Here is a 17,983-nt window from a genome sequence, read left to right on the forward strand (position 1 = left end):
AATGCACCACAGATCGTAGAGTTCAAAAATTTTTCTGGATCCAAATCCTAAAGACCTTTGAACTCATGAGGGAGGGAAGATTAGGATCTGAAGAAGGTTGATTAAATATCATAAAAACTAAAACAAAATTTAGAAACAAATATTTGAAGATCCCATCTTCAAACTTTGTACGGGTGGATTAACACCGCAGCTTGATGATCTTAGGAGGTTACTGTTGAAGCTGCACAAGCATCCATCTTCTACATGTATCCACACGAGGACTTGACTATCTGAGATCAGATCTCACCGGAGTGCTAGCTCCTTGCAGAGACCTCTCATGACTATCAATAATGATTAGAAGAAGATCAGCAATATATCTCCTTGAAGAAGAACTCTTTCTTCTTCAACCTTGCTCGCGATGGATGAGGAGGAAGGAGAAAGCTTTGACCGTGGATCTTCCTTGCCTTGCTGCCATGGAAGAAGAGGATGAAGAAGCCCTTTTGCTGCTGTGGGGAAGGAGGAAGAAGATGGGCTTGAGGCGTGATGGAAGGAGAGAAAACCTTTCTCTCTTGGCGCTAATCCAAATAGGATGGGATGCTCTTCACGCTAACAAGGGACCCCTTTTTATAGATGGCGGATGGAGGGAGATAAGGATCAGATCAAAGCGCATAATCCAAGAGATTAAGGCTTATCAACAAGGCTCCTAATCAGATTAGGATAACCCCTCAAACCACCCACCATGGATGAATGCCAAGTGTCATTGTGTGGCGCCATGATCAAAAGGTTTCAGCCTAATACAATTGGGTTTGATCCTTTCCTTTGGCGCCTCACTCCCTATGATGACATGTGTCATTTGATCAGGAGATTAGAGCGTAATCTTATTAGGCTTAGTCCTCCTTCATGCCGCCTACTCAAGGATGGATCCATGTGTCCATGGCGCCATGCAACCATTGCATGACAAGTGTCCATGGATCAAGATCAAAGGGATAAGAGCCTTATCATGAGCCCAATTCCTAATCACATTAGGAGAGAGGGTGGGGTGCCATGCTTCATGAAATGCCATGTAGACTTTAGAGTCCGTATGGTGTAAACACGACTTAATGCATTTTCATCCTACGATGCCATGTGGACTTTAAAATCTGCATAGTGTGAACACAACTTAAGACATTTAATCCATGATTAATCCTTGATCAAGGTTGACCTAATTATGAACCCAATCCAATTTGGGTCAAACCCAAATTGATTTAGCTCATTAAATCAGCCCAATTGCAATCCAATTGCAATCAATTCCACTTAACTCTTCTTCTATTAACTCACTAACACTTAGTGGGTTAATTCAATCACCAATCATATTGATAATTGATATTAATTGTGATTCTAAATCATAATAATGATAGTCTGACTAATCAAATCCTCTATGTGTGTGATCCTGTAGATTCTATTCTGTCTGGTAGTGAGACATATTGAGATCCCCATCTCAATATCATTGAAACTTCTTTCAATGTACTGAAATAATTTCAGTTCTACTCTTAGGGTTCACTGATCACCAAGTGAATACCTTCGAGTCTCACAATTTACTAGTGACACTTAGCAGTATATGGTAGCAACCCAGTAGAACGGAATGTCTGAATCTCTAGATACAGTTAGCGTATGATACAGTCCCTCTATCATGGATACCGACAGAACGGAGGTTATAGATAACTCGTCAAACTCCATCGTCCGTCATATATCAAATTTATTTGACTTCTAGTTCGAGATATGGAAAACTTTTTTTCCAAAATTTCTGGCCAGAAATTTATCGAACTTAGTCTCATAAATCACATAGGATCACTCCTAATCTATCAAGATCGATGGAACCCATCTAGATGCAATGCTATTCCAAAATGAACCTACTGCAGTCAATCCGCACCACAAAGATCCGTATGGCTAGAGCCCAAGTTTACATGCTCGTCAAACTATAGTAACCTCATAGTGAATAGCTGAAGCATCGCAGGTCAAAAGACCAGTCATACAACTGCTGCATAAGTAGTCACTGACGAGAGGATAGACATCCATGTGACTACTTTTTTTGGTCACACTTAGTATACTTGTTCTCTAACAAGTACTTGCATAATTACTCCAGTGTATCTATACTGTGGACTCAAGAGTCATCCATCTGACTAAATGATCTGTGCACTAGTCTCAGCGGATCAATCACCGTCCCTCGTGATGGATCCATCGATCAGGAACATTTAAAAATTAATCCCTAATGACACATGCCTCAAATTCTCAACTCTTTGAGAATATGTGTCATCATCTTATTAATTTCTTGGACGATTCATGGACACATACAAACATGAATAAATAATAAATTGCCCAATCTTATTAATCAATAAAAGTTAAATTATAAATTTATGCCCCAGATTACAAATATGCGTCAGCCACATTGGCTTCTAGGGCATACTTCTAACACAATGCGCATGCCCGATTTTCTCAACGATGGGCGCCAGCCTTTGTCTACATAAACGAATCCAAATGACCCTCCAGATAAGTACTCCTAAGCTCTTTTAGTGCACATACGTTCCATTTACATTGCTACTCTACCGCTCTTATAACATCTCTACTGTTTTCTAAGAGTTGAGTTTGATTTAAGCATCGAAGGATCCCTTATCAGACACTCTCCGACAAGTAAATTTTCTTTATCTATGGTATTTTAGATCGAAGCGTGATGCTAGAGTTACCGTCCAAGCATCCTTTTCACCTCGGAGATATACAACAACCTTCAACCTGACCTCTCCAACTAGGTAAGTACACCAACCAAGCTTTCTAGCGACCTCGTTGGCTCGACATTTAGGTTAGGCCCAATCTCAATTGTAACACTCTAAAGCGTACCCTGCATAATGCGCACCAATAGACGTTGACGAATTCGACTTCGAACAACTTGCATGGATAATCATTCATGTAGAAAAACAATTAATTTGCCACACTTTAATTGACCTAAAACAATTTCAAAACAAAATTCACAGTTGCCAACTTGCCGAGGCTCAGCTGATTAGCATCTCTCTTAAATTAAGATGGATCCAGGGTTCTAAGCCCTGTAGTGGTATATCTACTGTGTTTCTCAGAAATAGAAAATCATAGCCATAATCACTTTACCCGATGATTCGATAACCATTATGCAGACTCCACATAGCAGGAGATACAACTCCAAAAGACAAAAAAAACATTCCAACACCTTTCTATACCGAATGCATCGCACGGATTAATATGACTGGCTTCATTACATGAATACAAATAGATGCTATCACCACCGGTGATAACAAACATCTTCAACATTGTCATGTTGATGACTACATTGATACTACAATGGCGATTGATGTTAATGCCGACATTATTACTGCCCTAAAATACCAGGGCCATGCTCATCAATGGTAAGAAAAATACTGCTGTCCTGCCGTCCCCTTACGGCAAACAAATTGCAATAACTGCACCTAATAATCAAATCACCGGAATCCAAAGATTTGCAGTTCCTGATGCACTTGGGGCATGCAACTTCATTATTCCATCTGGTCGAGGAAGACCATGTAGTTTTAGGATCCGAGCGAGAAGAGGAAGACCGTGTAGTTTTAGGATCCCATCGAACCGAGGAAGATCCTGTGGTTTTAGGATCCGATTGGGCTGAGGAGGGCCTTGAGCTTGATCTAGCACCTGAAGCTGAACTATGTGGGTCACCAGCACCTGAGTCTGAGGGCGAGCCACCTGTACCCGTTGAAGCTTTCTCTGTGCTACTGGCGTTGCCAGATATTGCCTCCCAAGCCTGGCAGACAAGCTTAAACGCGCCCTCGGCGGCGGAGGAGAGATTCTTGTCAGGGTGAATCAAGAGGCAAAGTTTCTTGTACTGTTTCTTGATGGCTTTGATGTCTTCGGAGGGGTCGACATCAAGGACGGCATACCAATTGGTGCGGCCTTTGGCATCCTTGGAAGCAGCCGCAATGTGGACGTTGAAGGCGGCGAGCATCTGAGGAAGGCCAGGGACAGAGGGGAAAAGCTTTTGGGCCCTGAGAACCATGCTCTTGGCACCTTCGACGTCATTTGTTTGGAACTTCTCCTCGGCTTCTCTCATGGCCTTCTCGGCCTGTTCCTTGTCCCTGTTTGTCTGGTGGAAGATAGAATGCAATAGGTCAGTGGAGATTTAGGGAAGTCTATATATATAAAAGTCTAGTGATATAATCGCAGGAGAACGAATATATAGGAACCGGGGGGGGGGGGGGGGGGGGGGGGGGGGGGGGGGGGGGGTGCAAATTCGCTCGGCTTTCTTTACCGAAAGCTCTCAGCTTTAATTCGCGCGAAGAAAAGATTGATTCCGAAAGAAAAACAGAGATAGCCCCCTATGTTGCACAGCATTTCGAGGAGCTTCGCTGGACATCTACAGTATACCTCCCATTTTTTTCGTATTTTTTTTGCTTTTTTTGATTTGAAAGATTGTATCCATGTTAGAGTTATATGCATTGCCGTTTCAAAAAAAAAAAAAAAGAAAAGAAAAAAAAAAAAGAAAGAAGAAGAAGAAGAAAGATTGATCTTCTTCCGCCTATTTCTTCGTCCATTTGCACATATCTGGAAGGCCATTGCTCGATCCAACGAAAGAAGGCGAAACATTCCATCGCGCGAAAGATACAGCCCGAATCGCTTTAAAGAGCATAATTCGCTTTTCGTATGAGTGGGGGTTACGAGGAGATGGAATAAATGGATTCGTTGACACCCTCCAAGTCCCGATGTTCACGGGAATCCTTGTCACTCTTGAACGTTGTGGGAGAAGGCTGACGGTAACGCGCCACGCCATTTACCATAGGATTAGGACACCAAGGCGCATGCACCCCAGTTGCATGCATTACTTTTGGAGCTCGTGATTCAGTGAGGGCTGATGGATCCTTCTCCACAATACTCGTGTGATTAGGGCTGCATGGGGATGGGCTTGGGTAAAGCATTACATAGCTGGACCGGGACTTTGCAAACTAGATTTGTACCTAAAATTTGATTTTATCAAGTTTTATTTTGGATTATATTTGGCTTCCGTCTAAGGGTTAGAGATGTTAAGTTTTAAGCGATATGCCAGTCTAATCAGAAATTTTCGAGTCCAGTCGGATCCACAATTTGAGTCTTGATATGGGACTTTTACCCACACCATAGGTCTAAACTTCAAATCGGATTCAAGTTTCCTGAACCACTAGCACCTTCAGATAGTAGCAAGGTGCATGCGATCATTCCTCTGTGTCTACAGCCACTTGCACATGATAAACCTATTCCAAAATTCAATAAAGAAAGTAAAAGATTGAAAGAATGAGAAAACATTGCCTTATGATTTCATAATTCTTCATTATTTTTCATTTCATATTCTATTGGCCTTAAACTTTCGGTAACTGATACGAGCTCGTCTAATTTTGTTCTCTCTTCTTGATGCTGCTTAGGCATCTGACGTGATTGAAGGGAAACTAGATCAGACCAGAACTCCATTGAAAAGAATAGGATGAAGTGCTTATTTTTTAATATTTCTAGGAGCATCGGGGCTCTCAAGAAAAATCCTAAATGGAGATAACAAAAACCAACCATGCCTTCTCTCACATGTAATGCTCGTTCATATTTGCTATACTAACGATTTATGTAGAAAAAAAAAAGAGAGCAGTTAACCTTGGTACAAACTGGCCAATAATGACCAACAGCATATGCATTTTTCACAGTTAATCTGATCATTATGTGCAGACTAAAAGAAGCCAATTGTGCAGCTCAATCAGCCGCAAAATTGACGTTCCACAACCCTTTCATATCGAACTCATTGCAACAGTTAATGTGGATGCTACCACCTCCAACGGTCATGGCATCCTCGCACTGGCCAACATAGATGCTTGCACCTCCAGTAATACTAACATCATCCACTTTATAAACATTGATGTTCGCATTGCCACCACCATGATCTTGTGAGGATCTTTGTAGGTTTATGTTTAATTCTACATCGATTATTTATCAAAAAGATCTTAGATACTTATACAGGACTAAGAACCTAAAAAATATCCTCCGACTAGCTATCTTAGATAAGGTCTTTACAAATTGTATCAGAACGGACCCAACTTATACGCTACAACAAAAATAGGATATCCCGACTCTTATGTGTCGACGCTTCTTTGGTGAGCGCGCCAAAATTTGTCGACACTTTTTAGTAGCATCAGCGGGGATGAAACTAAAACACTAGTTAGCGTCGTCGAAACCAAATTTATAAGACGACATTTCTAAGCGTCATCGAGTGCCAAAGAGAAAAAAAAACAGACAATGCTTAAAAGCGTCGTCAGAATTCTACTTACTAAACCCTCGCTTAACACTAACTTTTTTCTTAAACATTAACTTACGATGACGCTTTTAGGCATCGTCGGACAACACTTGGGCCAGACCACGCTTAAAAGCGCATTGAACACCAACCCACTCCACCGCACTTCCCATGGTCCAAACTCACCTTATAAAACGCCAAGCGATGAAAACCTAGCCATAGTGGCCGGCCTCCAGTAGCCCCAGCAGTACCGTGGCCTCGGTGCTCCTCTGTCGTGCCCCTTAGGTCTCAGCTTAGAAGCTGGAAGGTCGATCCACCGCGTGCCCCGCCGGCAAGGAGGAATTGCACAGCAACTATGGCTCCTCGTCCTCCGCTGTGGACGACGATCTTGGGGTCATTGCATCCGTCTACTGCCATACGCCTCTGCCATTCTATCTCAACCTCCACTCGCCGCCCGACGACGACGATCTCGACCTTCATTGTACTGTCCTCCACCTCTGATGCCCCGATCTGCACCGCAGCTGAAGAAAAAACATAAAACTATTTGCTTTATATGTTTCTTTCTTTTCTTCTGTCGTAGTCCTTTTTTTTGTTATTTTTTTCTCTCTTATTTTGTTCTCTGGTTGAATCCATTTAACTGTAGCATAAATCTGAGATGGGGGTTTGCTTCTCTTGTCCCTCATTTTTTTCTTCTTTTCTTTCTTTTGTACAAAAGAACCATCAATGATGAATGACGTGGGGCTTTTCTTTCATTTGGATATATTGGCTTTCTTAATTTTTACTATCACATTAAGAGTTTCTCCCTCTCCATATGGTATTCAGCTGTTGCCTTTTGTAATTAAATTTCTTTCATTTTCTTTATTGTGGTTGTGACCACGATGGATGGAATAGAAGAAAAAAACAAACGAAAACACTGCTACGAAAGAGATAGAAATGGTGTTGAGAGTAATAATTTCTAAGAAAATTAAAATCTAAAATATTCTACTTCAATAAATAATAGACAGTAATAGGCTTAAAGAAAATAAATAGAGAAAGTGGAAAAATGGAACCCGAGATATTGAGGCGTGGTATGTTGGTCACTTTTCTTGAAGTAGATTTCGCCGCCTTACAGTGTACTAGGCTTGGATGGCGTTCTACTCCTGAGATACAACAGCCTCTCGCAATGTTCCTTCTGCCTCAATGATTTGCACGGATCAAAGAAGCCTTCGAACTCAGAATCAGTATTCAGCAAGCCCGTTGATTGAAAGAAAGAAAAAAAATGATTTTTTTTTTAAAGAAAGTAGAAAGGAAGAATAAAAATTCCCTTGGACGAGCTCCTTATGCCTCGGACGAGCCCCTCGGACGAGCGCGGGTGCAAGGCATGTGGGGCCCACGCGCATCGGATGAGTGCCCCCACGTGAGGATGAGCAACAAAGAAGCCTCGGCAGCTCGGCTACGGAGAATAAATCCGAGGGAAAGGAGAGTCAAACCCACGACGTCTAAATTAGAAAAATCAACATACAAACCAACTGAGCCAAACTCCCTTCTTTAACATGTATATAAATATATAAGTTTTAAAGTATGAAAACTTTTAATCATTATATAACCAAAAATCTAACATTCCCCCACCTGATTAAAAATATTTTCAAGACTTGACAAAATCAGAAAATAGTCAAACCGGGCTTGTTTATGTCACAACTTCAATAAAGGTAGCTTGCGGCTTTAAACCTTTATCTAGTAAAAGTATATTTTCATCTGAAAGGAATAGTGGTAGCTAAAAAGCTTTCAACCAAATCCTTTGGTTCAGATTTCTATATACTTCACAAATGACAAATGCAAATATTGGGTTCATCATAGGTGGTGCTTTTTCCGGCCTCATGCACCCATATCTCAGTTTCATGAGCGCTTTAGAGGTTAAACCCTCATCCCCATAGACTGCAGCCACATAGTCACACTCACATAGGTGAGTCCTTCAAGGGTGCTCACAATATACATATCAGTACCAAAAATTAAGATATCATGAACATATAAACACAAGATAATACATGAATCATTTTCTAACTTAGAATATAAGCACTTATCAGATTCATTTACTTTAAAGCCATAAGAAACAATTATTTTATCAAATTTTCTATGTCATTGCTTAGGAGTTTGTTTTAAACCATAGAGGAATTTGACTAACCTACAAATTTTTCTTTCCTGTCCTTAAGCCACATATCCCTCTGGCTGATCCATATAAATCTCTTCCTCTAAATCACTATGGAGGAAGACAGTCTTGAAATCCATCTGATGGATTATCAAATTATGAATTGAAGCTAGTGCAATTAAAGTATGGATAGTGGTTATCCTAGTCACAGAAGAATATGTATCAAAGTAGTCAATACCCTCTTTCTGAGAAAAATCCTTAGCAACTAATCTTGCTTTATATTTTTCAATTGAACCATCAGGTCTTAATTTCTTCTTAAATATCTATTTACAACCTATAGCCTTACTACCAGGTGGTAAGTTAGTTAGAAACCATGTTTCAATAGTCATAAGTGAATTCATTTCACTATTAATAGCTTCCTTCCAAAACATAGAAACTAATGAGTTCATAGCATCTTTATATGTTTTAGGATCATCTTCAACCATAAAGGTATAGAAATTATATCCAAAATTTTTCTTTTTCCTAATTCTTTTTCCTCTACCAAGTTCATTAATATCAATAAGTTCATTTTTATTTTCATTAGTAGGAATAATTAGATAATTAGAGGGTGAACTACAAGATGCATCATTAGATCTATCTATTACATGCTTTTCTATTTTATCTTTAAATGGAAAAATGTCTTCAAAGAAAGAAGCATCTTTAGATTCAATTATAGTATTCTTATCTATGCCATTAATATCAGAACTAATGACTAAGAATCTATAAGTAACACTATTAAGAGAATAACCAAGAAACACAGCATCAAAAGTATTAGGTCCTAATTGTCTTTTCTTAATTAAAGAAATATTAACCTGAGCCAAACAACCCCAAACTTTTAGGAAGTTTAGGTTAGGTTTTTTTTTCTTTCCAAAATTCATAGGGAGATTCATTAGAACGTTTAAATGAAACCCTATTAAGCAGAAAATATGCAGTAAGCACTGCTTCCCCCCACCAAATCTCAAGTAAACCTGAGTTGGCAAGCAAAGATCTTACCATATCTTGCAAAGTCCTATTCTTCCTTTCAGCCACTCCATTAGACTGAGGTGAATAGGGAGGGGTTACTTCATATAGAATTTCATTAACTCTACAAAATTCATTCAAGTCATTAGAGGTGTATTTTCCTTCTCTATCCGACTTGAGAATCTTTATTATCTTGTCAAGTTGATTTTCTACTAAAAATTTATAAGTCTTAAATATCTCAAATGCTTCATCTTTAGATTTCATCAAATAAACTTGAAAATACTTAGAATAATCATCTATGAAGGTAATGAAATACCTTCTACCCCCTTTAGTCAAAGTTCCATTTAGATGACATACATCTGAATGTAGTAATTTTAATAAAGTTAAATTTCTATTTACCATTTTAAATGATTTTCTAGGTTGCTTAGATTGAACACAAATTTGACACTTTTTCTTTTCATTTAATGAAACATTAGGCAATAAACCGGAACTAATCATTCCTTTAATAGTATCATTATTCACATGTCCTAATCTAGCATGCCAAAGAGATGAAGAACATACTGAAAGCACAACTTTATTATTGCTATTAGAAAAAAAATCCAAAGATACATTATTTATTTCATTAATTACATATAAGCCATCACACTCATAGCCTTTGCCTACAAATGTTTCATTCTTTGTTATAATCACTTTCTTAGATTGAAATAACAAAGAATAACCACTCCTAATTAGAAGACATCCACTAATCAGATTCTTCCTTCCTTCGGGCACATGGTACACATTAAATAGTGGAAAAATATTTTCAGATGTAAGCCTTAGAAGTACTTTTTCAGTTCCAAGCACTTGTGCCAAGGTGGAGTTCCCCATAGTTACTATTAGGCTGATCCGGACCTGATAAACAGTAAAAAAGATACGATCAGTACACATATGAACATTCGCACCTATATTCACTAACCAATCGGCAGAACAAATTGCCAAATTTAATTCTGAACTTAAAGTTACATACCGATTATCAGTACTAGTAGGACCAGTACTAGATAGCACTATATTGATTTGTGAATTTATAGGTTGAGAAAGTGCAAGTTTGTAGTTCTGATACTTCTTCCTCTTCATCTGGCATACTCGAGCTATATGTTCGAGTTTCCCACAATTGTAGCAAATCGGCTTCCGATCATTCTTATTGATCTGGTGTTTTGGCTTCATAGGTTTTTCTTTGTTTCTAGGTCCACCTATTTCAAATTTGGAGTTATTGAACTTATGAATCTTATTTTGGCCTTCTGCAAAATTCACCTTGGTTAGAAACTCAGGGTTCATGAGTTGCTCATTGTCTTTCTCAAGGTGTTGTTCTTGGATCCTAATGGCAGACAATAGAGTTTTCATTGTCATATCTGTTGAGTGATTGTTGTTTTCTTATTTGATTTTGATGAGCCCAAAATACTTGAGTATATTTCATATTATACTAATGAATTCAAGTGAGTGTTTCAGGAAATATACTGCTATATACATTAGGATGACTTAGAAAATGGTTCAGGATTAGTAAAATCAGTTATTATAATGTTTGGAACCATTTTTATCTTGCTCTGAACTCGAGTCGACTCCAAGGTTTTGCGAGTCGACTCTGGCACAAAAGATTATATCTGGCACGACCAAGAGTCGATACCCAGGTTGGGCGAGTCGACTCCTGGTAGATTGGCTGAAAGCAGAATTACCGAGTTTAGAGCGCGAGTCGACTCCACCTGAGATTGAGTCGACCTCAAAGAAAAGATAGAAGACTCATTTCAACCCAACTGATACCGAGTCGACTCCGCCTGATATCGAGTCGACTCCAACAAAAAGACAGAAGATCTATTTCTCAACCTAACTGATATCGAGACGATTCCAACCGTTACCGAGTCGACTCCGAGAAGAAAAATAGAAGAGTGTTTTTTCTACAGGACTGAGATCAAGTTGACACATAAAGATCGCGAGCCACCTCCAACTTCTGGCGAGCCGACTCCAGACAATGCGAGTCGACTCCGATAAGAAAAGGCAGAAAGATTAGTTTCTAGCACACTGAGATCGAGTCGACACTTAAAAATCGCGAGCCACCTCCAACTTTTGGCGAGCCGACATTAGATGACGCGAATAGACTCCAACAAGAAAAGGCAGAATGATTAATTTCTGGCACTCTAAGATCGAGCCAACACTTGAAAGATGTGAGCCATCTCCCGCTTGTGGAGAGTCGACTTTGGAATGTCACGAACCGACTCCTGAAGGATAGCCGGGTAAGTACTTTTAAAAGATAAAGTGGAGGAGTCGTCACCTGAAGAACATGAGTCGACTCCAGCTACAGTCGAGCCTTCCCCAAGTCACGCGAGTCGACTCCAATCTCAACGATCACATTGTCAAATTGCACAGTTGACTCAGAACGACTCTTTCACCTTTTGTAACGGCTAGTTTTTAAAAAGGAAGGCTCTGAAAAGTGTTTAAAAGGATAAAGAAGACAAGAACAAAGTATCCATTTTGAATAACATTCAAGTTTATATTGTTGGGAACCCGCCCATGCCGCTGATATTTCAAAACAAAAATCAGATGGCAGCGGAATTGGCATGCACGGGTTCGACGTTCATCGCATGAACGTTGTTTCTAGACCTTTCGTAATTAGGTAAGAATTAAAACTTTTAAAACTATTAGGAAGATCAAATCTTCACCTTGCGCGGGTAGATGATCACCGCAAATCTGAATTCGTGGTTTTGAAAGAGGGTTCGCTTGAAGCCGTTCAAACGTCCGGCCTCTACGGGTATCCACACGAAGTAGAGAACCGATCAAAGCTTTCTTGTCTTTCCGGGGTGCTAGCTCCCTTGCAAAGACTCCTTTGATGGCTGATCTCTTCTCTTTCTTTCAACTCTTGAAAGTGCTTGAGAGGAGGAAGAAGAAGGATGAAGAAGAGGAAGTAGATGAACCCCTGCACAGCCTTCTTTCTGTTGCTTGCGCTGGATGAAGAAAAGGAAGAGGAGGAGGCCGCCAACACTTGGAGGTTCCTTCTTTCTTGCTTGCGGCTGCAACTAAGAGGGAGGAAGAGGGTGGCCACGGCACAAGGGAAGAGGGCTCCAATGCTTAGGGCGCCGGCCTCATGGTGCTTCTTATAGCTATCAAGGGCTCCTCCAAAGTTGGAGCCCTAGATAACTTTCCAAAGAAAGAAGGGGGCGCCGGCCCTAGCTCCTCTCTTCTTGTCGCCCCAAGCAATTGGAGAGGGGCTGATGCCCCTCTTAGTTGGTTAACCTAATCCTCTTCCAAAGAGGATTAGGTGCCTCTCTCATGGTTTCATCCTAATCTAATTAGGATTAGCCAATTTGGGTTCAATCTATGCTAGTCCCAATCTAATTAGGACTTGAATGGATCATGACTCAATTGAACTCTTCAATCCTAATCCAATTAGGAGTCATGTTGATTCATTAGATTAATAATTAATTAGGACTTAAGGAATTCTAATCCAATTAGGATTTATTTAATTTTAGTCCTAATCCAATTAGGACTCTATTTAATTTTAGTCCTAATCCAATTAGGACACCTAACTCCCCTTTCCAGCTCCTCGGCTCCAACGTATCCCTCTCCCTTTCGGTCCACCTTGAGCGGCACAGCCACCCCAAGCATCCTCTCCATCTCAAAAGCATTCAGGTGCTGCTCCGCATACAGCGGCCATCCAAGCATCGGCACCCCGAACCGCAAGCTCTCCAGGGTCGAGTTCCACCCGCAATGCGGCACGAATCCCCAGACCGCCGCGTGAGCCAATATCTCCCTCTGCGGCACCCAAGTTGGCCACACCAATCCCCTTTCTCCGGTCCTCTCCAAGAACCCCTCGGGCAATACTTCCCCCAGATTTGCATCGACCGGGTGCCGGAATTTCCCCGTCGAAGGTGTCCGGAGACACCACAAGAACCGGTGCGCGCTTCGCTCCAGCCCGAGAGCCATCTCTCGCACCTGTGGAGCGCCGAAGCTGCCCATGCTCCCGAAGCACAAGAAGAGCACCGACGCCCGTGGTTGCCCATCCAGCCACTTTATGCACTCGTGCCGCTCGGAATTAGCCTTATCCGCGTCATCCTCAAGGGCGATGACTGGTCCTACTGGATAGATGGCCGGCGTGTGGTGGCCCGACACGCAGCGGCCCTCCATTAGTGCTTCGAGTGGTCCCGGCTCTAGCTCCATGAACGTGTTAACTATAATTCCTTTAGCTTCCAGGACCCGTTTGCCGTGAAAGACAAACCAAGTGTAGACCCGGCTCTTCTTGTTCGTTAAGGGAGTCGGCATGGACAGGGGCGGAATGGGAGGAACTCCAGGGACCTCTACGTCGCCTTCCAATTCCCCAAATTCTACCGGAATCTTGTCGTGGAGAATCGGGAGATGGAGCGTGAGAGCGAGCATGGCGGCAGTGGAGGCGAAGAAGATGTAGGACGGGACACCGAGCTCGTCAGCCACGTCAACAATAGTGGTGGCAAAGAGATCGAGGACCAGAGCGGCCACGGGGATGGAGGATTGGGCGAGGGCGGCCTTGACGTGGGGCTTGTAGCTCTGGATGTAGAGGGAGATGAAGTCCTCGGCGCCGTCGGTGTCGGTGGGGGGATCGACGGGCGGGAGGTCTTGGAAGCGGATATCGAGGCCGGAGGAAGCGACGGATTGAACGTAAGGGGAGAAGGTGGAGAATGATGCCGAGTTTGGGGGTTGGATGAGGAGGATGGTGACGGAGAAGAGCTTCTCCTCTTGTTGGAAGCGGAGGAGGCGTTTGGCCGTCTCCACCATGGGCACCAGGTGGCCCGGGACCCAGATCGACAGGAAGGCCAGGCTGAGCTTTCCCATCCTCTCTGTCTCAAGGAGTATGCAGGGGAATTGATGGATTCGCTATTGGAACGGCTTGAATGTCCCGCGGCCTAATGGCGGAAGTTTATCCTGGTTTTATTCCGCTTCAAGCACACAGACAGGGCATCTAAATTAGTAAAAATATTGTTATGCAAGAGAGGTTTTTATCCCCAATAAAAAAGAAAGGAGCAGATTAAATAATAGGAAATGAGGTGTCCGCACTAACTTGATGCTTTGGATAAAGTGTTGGCTGTCAGCTTGTCATGTGACTACCGAGTAGTTTTTTAATTCGGTATAAACAACTGGGTAGCTACATACAAAATGAATTTCAATTAGATTCGTCCACGAAGACTTATGCAATTGCAATATGATAGTGAGAACCAAGCTGTCTGTGGTATATCTTCGTTTTAAAAAAGTAAAATAATATTTTAAACACAAAAAGTTGTCGCATATTCTTTTGCATTAATTTTAGAGTTGCATATTTTACTTCTTTTAGGTTTCTTTAAGTTTCAAGGTATCATATATCTCAATGAGCGATCAAGATCAAGATAGACCTATACCTTAGTCTATTTTAACTAATATGATAAATAAGAAAATTTGGAGTAATGAAGATTTTTTTTTACTATGTCAGATGAATTAAATAATATGAGTATAGATATATCCATAAAAATCAAAAAATAAAATATTCAAAAGTTAGGCAGGAGGATTTGTTGAAGAATCCTAGAATATAGTAGTTCCAGTGTAATTGGCCACGCAGCTCGCCATCCAATCAGCAACACTGCTAACTTTTCTATAAATATGTGATACCTCAATAAAGTAGGATACATATTATCCAACAATAGTCATGCAATTCTAGCATCAGGAGGTGGATCAAAAAACTATCTAACAACTATCGAAGAATCTTCCTCTAAATAAATATGAGAAGCTCTCAATCTTTGCATAGCATAAATCAATCTTTTTGATGCAACTCATAATTCCCCCATTGGCACAATTGTCTTAAAAATCCCGATGCATCTAACAAGCTAATATGGTTCCACCAGTACATCTTATAACAAAGCATGCTCTACCAAAAGCACCTCTTTTTTGTACACCGCTATCAAAGTTGACCTTGAGACAGAAGGGGGTGGTGGCTCCCACCAAATTTTCCTTCTATCAAAGATCCTTTTGAATCAAACATATAGGCAAACTCTTGAGCTTAGATAAAAGCTTCTAGCAAAATCAGACGAGCACTCAATCTAGTATTGATAATCATTTCTAACCAGTCAAATTTTCATTACAGAAAAAATAAGTATTCCCGACACCCAATTGCCGACGCTAGGGAGAAACGTCGGCAATTTAGTTAGTGTGCCAAAATTTGCCGACACGTGCAAATAACGTCAGGAGATACTGACACTGTAGCGCGGGAGCCTGACTTAGACGGCACTAAAAAACGTCGTCGGAAACCAAAATAAATACGACATTTTAGAAAGCGTCGTCGAAGGCCATTCCCAACGACGATGCTTTCTAAAGCGTCATCGGAGGCATTCCCAAAAAAAAAAAAACACACACACACCCAACGACACTTTAGAAAAGCGTCGTCGGAGGCCATTCTCCTCATCTCTCCAACTCCTCCAACCGTTCCTTCCTTACAAATCTCTAACCCCCTTCCCATCTTTTTTACATAACTTATGAAAAAAAGTATATGCTCAACTAAATATAAGCCAGTCTGATCTTTTTTTCATAGTTAATTAAACATATAAAATCTATTTTTTCAAGCATCGTGTATGCACGTATTAACTTCCCAAAAAAATATTCTAATAAAAAAAAAAACTGCGAACTGAACGGGTTGGTAATAATATATGTGCTGACTAAGTTAGTAAAAATATTGTTATGCAATAGAGGTTTTTATCCCCAATAAAAAAGAAAGGAGCAGATAAAATGAGGTGTCCACACTAACTTGATGCTATTGATAAAGTGGTGGTTGTCATGTGACTACCGAATGGTTTTTTAATTTGGTAGAAACAACTGGGTAGTTATATACAAAATGAATTTGGATTAGATTCGAGCAAGAAGCCCTATGCAAGTTGCAATATGATAGTGAGATCCCACTTGTTTGTGGTATATCTTCGTTTTAAAAAAGTAAAATAATATTTAAATCACCAAAAGTTGTTGCATATTCTTTTGCATTAATTTTAGAGTTGCATTTTTTACATCTTTTAGATCTCTTTAAGTTTCAAGGTATCATATATCTCAGTGAGCAATTAAGATCAAAATAGCCTACACCTTAGTCTATTTGGACTAGTATGATAAATAAGAAACTTTGGAGTAATAAAGATTTTTTTTACTAAGTCGGACGGAATAAATAATATGAGATAGATACATCCATGAAAATCAAAAAATAAAATATTCAAAAGTTAGGCAGAAAGATTTATTGAAAAATCCTAGAATGTAGTTCTAGGGTAATTGGCCGCACAGCTCGCCATTCAATCAGCAGCACTAGTAACTTTCCTATAAATATGTGATACCTCAATAAAGCAGGGTACATATCATTCACCAATAATCATGCAATTCTAGCATAAGCAAGAGGTGGATCAAAAGACCATCTAACAACGGTCGAAGAAACTCCCTCTTAATTAATGTGAGAAGTTCTCAATCTTTGCATAGCATAAGTCAATCTAATTCCACCATCTGCATAGTTGTATTACAAATCTTGACACCTCTAGTAGCTAATATAGTTCCACTGGCATATCTTATAACAAAGCATGCTCCACCAAAAGCATCTCTTTCTGGTACGCTGCTATTAAAATTGACCTTTAGAAAGGAGGGGCTGGTGGCTCTCAAGAAAAAATAAGATACATATAAGGATGCAAAAACTACATGAAAAGAGCCACAAACTTTCCTTCTATCAAGGGTCCTTTTGAATCAAACATATAGGCAAACTCTTGAGGTTAGATAAAAACTTTTAGCAAAATCGGCCTAGCACTTAACCTAATACCTTGAAAAAGGCGATCATTTCTAGCCATCCAGATTTCATAGGCAATACAACACATCAAAAACTGCTTCAAATGTTTTATCTTTGCTAAAAGCCTTCTTTTTAATAATTTCAAGGAATTCATCACGAGAAATATTTGAAAATATAGAAGAATCCTAAAGTGGGGCTATCCTCTAAACCTCGGCCGCCAGTGTGCACTTGATTAGAACCTGAGTTATAGAGTCCTCAGTATCTGAACATAAATCATGATGACTTGGATTAAGAAAGGCTCTTTGATGTAGAAAATCTCGACATGGTAACCGGTTCCAAGCCACTTTCCACATAAATAGTGCAATCATAGGATGAATACATATCCTCCAAACCCAATCAACACTATGGTTTAGCTAAGATTTGACCAAAGAGAGTTAATGAAAATAAGTTATCTCAATTGTCAAGCCAGAAGATGGACCCTATCCTAATCCATCAAAGCTATCGCCACCCAATATTGGAAGCAAAAAGATTTTATCTACTTACTCCTTCGTCAAAATTTGAGAGATAAAAGGCTGATTCCATCTCCTTTCTCCTTCAATGAACAGATCCTTTGCCACAAGCCCTTGTAATGAAATAGAATCAACGTGAGTAGGCCACCGAGCTAAAGCATATGAATGTATCTTCTTCCAAATTGGGGAATAATTACTAGGAGGACAGGTTGAGGACATAAAAGACTAAGATCCATAATTCACTCTCATAAATGAACTCCAGAAACCATCTTGTTCCAAAAGAAATCTCACAGCATGCTTGG

At 40.4% G+C, this 17,983-nt stretch overlaps 1 pseudogene; it reads right to left on the reverse strand.

Annotated features, from left to right (window-relative positions):
* Positions 1-12,914: 12,914 nt before the first annotated feature.
* Positions 12,915-14,344, reverse strand: LOC148715184 (malvidin galactosylase UGT88C3 pseudogene; annotated as a pseudogene).
* Between the last annotated feature and the right edge of the window lie 3,639 nt (positions 14,345-17,983).

Source organism: Phoenix dactylifera, chromosome 1 (genome assembly GCF_051530095.1).
Source record: "Phoenix dactylifera cultivar Ajwa chromosome 1, Ajwa_hap1_PhDact_Kaust_v1.1, whole genome shotgun sequence".
In the NCBI taxonomy this organism is placed as follows: domain Eukaryota; kingdom Viridiplantae; phylum Streptophyta; class Magnoliopsida; order Arecales; family Arecaceae; genus Phoenix; species Phoenix dactylifera.